This window comes from Phoxinus phoxinus (genome assembly GCF_949152265.1).
Source record: "Phoxinus phoxinus genome assembly, chromosome: 16".
Classification (NCBI taxonomy): domain Eukaryota; kingdom Metazoa; phylum Chordata; class Actinopteri; order Cypriniformes; family Leuciscidae; genus Phoxinus; species Phoxinus phoxinus.
In genome coordinates, this window is record NC_136891.1 from 19,459,696 (window position 1) to 19,466,557 (window position 6,862).

Here is a 6,862-nt window from a genome sequence, read left to right on the forward strand (position 1 = left end):
CTTATTTTCTCCAAAAAATGTGAAATGTCATGCATTTTATATCAAAGCACACATGATGATTGATGAAGATTTTTTTAATTCTAAGATGTATTAATTTATAATAAAATAATAATAAAGGAATTAAATAATTTAAGGTTTAAAGGGGATTTAAGGGAATAAGAGGGGTAAAAGAGGTTCTAGGTATAATTAGTTATGAAGTAATAAAAAAATTATATTTGCAAGTAATATTTTAAAATGCACATGTTCACTCTTATTCATATGTCTGATATGTTGAAAAACGCAAATGTTTCTTGTCTCGTCACATTCATTTATGGATTGCATGAATCATGATCACATATTTTCAATTAAAAACTGAAATTTCACAGGTATGTTTATTCTACACTAAAATGACAAGATAAGACAAATGAGGAAATATATTATTTTTTTCTTAATAGCTCAGACTCCGCATATGCATGTGATAAGTGTTTTAACAGGGTTTGAAGTAGTAAAAAGAGCCCTCATTACATCTGAAACTGCATTTGATTTATAATACCGCATGATTGCCTTATAGGCTGTAATTATCTGCCATAAAGGTGATAAAATGCCAGGGTTGAAGAGCTGATATAGCCAAGCTAACTCAAATATGTCTTTCTAAAAAAATCATAATTTCTCTGGTCATATTGCTGAATGTATCGTTTCTAATGTGATTTAGGTTTCCTAATTGAAACATTCTACGCTTGAGTAATTTGGAGTTGTATGATGTATTTTGTTCCTACATTTGATTTATTTCTTGAAAAATGCAGCCAATTTGCATAATGATTAAATGTCCTCAATAATTTAAAGGGCCAATAAATAACAACAAAATCTCTGCTCCAAAAACAGTTTAGGGATTTATGTGTGTTACTTAGCAATGTTAGTCCCATTTATCATCTTTGATTATTAATGTATCACTGGAAACTTAGCAGCCACAGTTTAGCTCGTTTACAGTTTTGCATATAATCTTCAATGTCTATGGAAGTTGATCAGGCCTAAACATATAAGAACACTTAAGCATGTGATGTATAAAGCATTATCAGTTATTGAGAGCTCAATTTAACCCATTTTAGCATAAAATATTTATATATAACATATCCAGTGAAAACCAGATGCATGCTTTATGGATCAGTGTACAGTATACATATTTTTAAATATCCTTTCTCATTTTGTTTCTCATTTCGATTCCAGCATTGTCCAAGTGTTCAGGTGTATTTAATTCTTCAGGACGGGCAGATAATGAGTCCTCTCTTTTCTGTTGTTTGCATTTCTAAAATGCATGGAGCAAAGAAAAATGAGTTTCTCATTGATGACAGCCTAAGGAAATTGGTTCTTTTGCGAGCTTTTGTATGGTTTGAAGAACAAACAACCAGCACATTGTTTTGTGTCATAATGGAAACTTTGGCAAGCAGACAAAAGCTAAGATTGATAGGTCCTTATCTGCTGTCCACCGAGGAACAACCAGCAATATTCCAGGCTGGTTGTTTCAGTCGATTGGGGAAAAAGCTTTTTGTTCTTCTGGAGCGGAGACAAAAACAGCTTTTAAATAGCGTTCAGCTGCTCGTCTGAAGCTCCAGAGCGCTTCAGAAAAGAAAGTAATGGTTGTGTCAGTCAAACAGATGCCTCTTTTATATTAACCAGTAAATAGCCATATGTTTATTAAGAAGACTTTACTGACTGTTTATTGGTGAATGTGCACTTTTGGCCCTGTGGAAAAACATTACATTTCGTCCAATAATTGAACCGTTAAATGAGGACCTTACAAAATTAGAGAAATCATTTTTCTGTAAAGCTACTTTTGAAACAACGTCCATCGTGAACAGTGCTTGAGCCCTTAAATTTCCATTTTGTGGAAATACCTGCGGTGTATATATAATTTGAGACAAAATCTTGCCATGGCTAATTTGAAACCTAGTATTTGATACAGTTAAATGATAGGCACACACTTTTTGCATAATTTGACCAAATTACGACTTCATTTGAAATGACAATAAAAAATATTCTAGGGGCTGTGGTGGAAATTACGTCACAACTCAGGGACTTTGATGTAAATATTGATATATAATTTTCACAATAAATATTAAATAATAAGGTTTTTTTTCACTCTTTGTTTAGGTTATTATAATGTAATAATAATCATTTAACATTGTAACAATTACTATTTTATGATTTTAGCACAGGTAAAAATCTGTTTCATCACCTGATTCGAACATAAAAGTACCCAAAGAAGCAACACCCTTGTTTGTGACATTACATAGAATAAACAGCATAAATCTGCAAAAATTACATATTGATGCCTCAATATTGTGACAAATTCAGGATGGAGGACAGTGTAACATTTGTCACAATATTGTTTAAGTGGTTTTATTCAGTATCTCTCTCTCTCTCTCTCTCTCTCTCTCTCTCTCTCTCTCTCTCTCTCTCTCTCTCTCTCTCTCTCTCTCTCAGATAAAAACAAAACAAAACATGGACACTTGTAGAAATTCATGTACCACAAAGAATTGTTGCAGTGTATTTTATTTTATTTCAATCTCAGCTGTAAATCAGAGCCTGTTCTCGTTTTGTCTTGCAAAAACACTGGGAAAGATGGAACCATTAATCTTTGCATTGATAAAGAAGGGAATCCAGTCTGCAAATGGACTGATATGAACAAGATCAGTTGGCAGACCTGCTTTTATTGTTCGCTTATTGCATCATTTGTCATGCTGTAGTCTATCTGTGTAGGGTTTTCAGCCATGATGAATGTAATGCTGTATGAAAACATGCTTTCATAGAAATTGATGTACTCGGAGCTCTTTCCTCGAAAGTAGGATGCGGGTTGCCCAAATATTCTCATTATAGGAACACTTCCAACACGTATTTAAAACCTCATAACTAAGGGTGCTCCGATTGATTGGGCACCGATCGTTATCGGCCGATAATAGCTTTGCATAGTTTGATCGGTGGTCCCTATAAAGGCTGATTAGAAGAGCCGAACAGATGATGCAAAACTTTGTTTTTGTTTTATTTTTGCTGTAATTCTTTATGTTGCTCATCAGGATCCAGTGAAAATGCACAGCTAAAAGTGCTTCATTACATTCACCAGTTTGGCAGTTCTACCAGGTGTCCGAAAAGGACAATAAATTGGCAACGTCTTTTCTCAAGTGAGCATAAACAGTTGGGAAATAGTTGTATGTGTATGTGTATGTGTATCATTAATGTTAATCCAACAAGAAAAGACAAAGAGAAAATCACTCATTGCTCTAATCTGTATTTAATTTATACATTGAAAACTATGCCGTGTTGTTTTACATTTGATTACTTTCTGTTGATAAAGTCTTTTTTTTGTTCTGTATTATTATTATTTCACAGGAATGCTATATTTGTTAAGCTCTAAGCTGTTATATAAGAGAGGAAATGACACATGTTGCTTGTCGATAAATAAAGAGTTGTCAATTCATGATACTTTCTTACTGCTTAATTTGTTTAATGTTGTTTAGAATAGTATTATTTATTTTGGTGATCGGTATCGGTGATTGTATCGGCCAATACTGCTTCAGTGATCGTAATCAGCCCCAAAAATCCTGATCGGAGCACCCTTACTCCTAACTCAACACACAATATTTACACAATAATTTATTTATTTTTGTGTGCAAATTGATGATATGGATAGAAGATAAATAGTATATTAATTTATCACTCCATAAAATTCAATTTTCACATGCACATTTTTTACAATGGTGTAGATTAAAAACAGTAGCGGGCTTAAACTTGATCCCTGGGGAACACCCTAATGTAGAGGTCGATTTGAGGATTTGTGCCTTTGAAAATAAACAAACTGTTTATCGGTCTGTCATTCAGATCGAATGAGAGTTGACGAGAAGACATTGCGTGCCCATGAATCTTTAAAAAAAGGAAATGCTATACAAGTACAAACTATACAAAGGATTAAATGCAGACTTTAAACTTAAAAGTACATATATAACTGTAGCTAAGGGGCTTTAGAGTATAGGATATATATTTGTATATATATATGGATAGGGTTTTTTGATGATTGGGGTAGTAATAGTTGGAATTAATAATAATAAATTATTATATTATTATAATAATATATATATATATAATTGTATAATTTTAATTATAATTTTATATATATAATTTTATATAATTATTATAATAATAATAAATGGAAGTAATAGTTCTGTCAGAACAGCGCTGAAGGCAAAGACTGTTACAACAGAAAAGACTTGTTAATCAAGAGGGATATTAAATAACACACAAAGAGGGTGAATGTGCTGCAGTCTGGTTGACTAAGATGATTTAATATATTTTTAATTCAGCAAAACAGGATGGGCGGGTATAGCAAACATTAAAAGAGGAAGATCTAGATAATAGGATAAAGTTAATTGAATTTTATATTGAGAGTGAAAGTGAAGAAATTACAGCTCATCACAGTTAGAAGAAAATTAGTTTAAAAACGTGTGTTCGTTAGAAGGCAGGGAAGGGCAATTATTTATTTTTTATGTCCCTATCAATTTTTGAGTTTGGATTATTAGCCAGGCTACACAGGAGGCTTAATTTGAATTATTGAAAGAAAAGAAAACAAAAGTTTTAGACAAAATTTGATAATTAAATCCTTAACGTTGACTTATTATGCCTGTGAAAAACTCTGATGTATAATAGAGACTATTAAAGTGAACCATAAAAATGTTTTTACGTTAAAATACTGCCTCATCCTGGGTTAATCTGCAGTGACAACGATCATAAATCAGTAAGTCGTTTAGGTTGATTTCTGTTAAATGTGTAAACAACAATGATTACATTACATAATATTAAAAATACTGTACATGAAGTAACTCAGAAGAACAGACAAAGACCGCTTAAGTTGCACGCAAGAGTCAAAAGTTGATGTTTATTAAGGATGAACTATTGTATATAGTACAAAAATAAAATAATTATAAGCCTATAATGAGATTGAGGGAGACATTTTCCCTCATGTTGAGGCAGTCACGTTATACACCATACTAAACCTACAGGCCATAACCTACAGGCACAATAGCAATGTCAAATTCTTCGTGGTGAAAACCAACGCAGAGGATACTTAAATATTTTTCTTCGGCTCAAGTAAATAGCATGACATTGTCATGCTATTGGAAGCATTTCATTCTCTTTACTACATAGCTTTTAAATTAGAACTCAGAAGCGGTTCAAATGTTGAATTATATATCTTATCTTACTAAGATGTGCTTTTATAGTTCATAATCTTTATTGCATTTTAGTCTGGGACTGTCTAAAATGTCTGTGAAACTGGCTATCTAAACCAACTTTTGCCAAAAGCTGATCCGAAGAGATCTGTAATACATGGAAAAAGCTGTTAGCTTTGCCATGCATCTTCAATGGCAGTGTGTGGCGTATAGGAAGTGTGGCACTGAAGACAGAGGTGTTTATAAGCCATGTTCTTATTTGAGGTGTAAAAGTGATTATGACTCATCAGTCTAGAGCCACAGGAAATTGTGTCATAGCAATGATGATTGGTTGATGGCATCTCATGTGAATGTGCAAAGTCTCAAGCCCTTCACTTTCAACTATGAGCTCTATGATTTTGCTTGGAAAAAACCCCCACAGAGAGTGTAGTTATGGCCTCCACCAGTAGAGGCTAAAAGGGCAATGCAAACCATAAGCTGCTGAGTTACAGCATGGCAATTTTTTATATTAATTTTTGTTTATGTTGTGCTGCTGGCTATTATTGGCAGTCATCTTGGAATTTATACTGATACATGTGAATGAAGAATCATAGTTTTCTCTTCTGCATGCCATTATAGAAATGGCAAATTTGCAGTAGCCATGATTGGCGAAAATAATAATAATGGGATACCAAGATAAAGAGAGTATTATTCAGCTGGACATGTGATTTTTACATGGCAGCCCCCATGAGGAAAACCCACTGCATGTAAAATAAAATGTCAAATATATAATCTAATTGTATATTATATTAAATAAATTAGGATAATGATGGAGATGACTGCACTCTTGAATCTGCAAGCCTTTAACCTGAGATTGATTGATTCACATATTTCATTTTATATTTCATATTTTATTATCAGTTTTGTTAAGGTTTATTCAATATATAGCAAAGACAATTTGAATGCCTCTAAGGAAGTGTACTATGGTTAAATAAAAGCACTAATTTTGAAAAAGAACAGAAAATAGACTTGTTGGCAAAACTCAAAAAACAAATGAAAGCAATCAGTTTCATCAAAATTTCTAAGGTAAGAAAGTTTAAGTAAGCAGAACTGTTTTTTATTTTGTACTCATACATTTTAATTTCTCTTAACTTCAAATATTAGATAATAATATTGACCAGTTTAGCTTCGATTTAAGTCGGTTTAAATGAAAATAAACAAGTTAATAAAACTCAAAACAATAAAACAATTCTAATTACTTATAATGTGTTTTTGAACTCAAACTAAAAATAAAGTTCTATATACTCATAAAAGTTAATTTGATTGAACTAATTTGTTTAATTTAAGTTTACCCTACTCAGATAAATTAATTATTTTGAGCATTACTGTTTACAGTGCATCTTTCAAAACATATTTTGTTCCTTGTTTATGGAAAGTGCCTCATTTATTTATTTTTAAGACATGAGCAAGTTTCATGGTCTGTTTCACAAAACAAATCTCAATAATGCTTACACCCAGTTAGATATTTAACGTAAGCCCCATTATGTCAGAGTTTCCATCACGTCTCAGTGCTTATCTAGTATCCAATAAAAACGCGTAATGTGTGACGTAAGACCGAAGGTTGGTTGGCTCACGCCCCCAATGACTTCAGTCGGAAAATAAATATTCATTAACAAACCACCACGCCC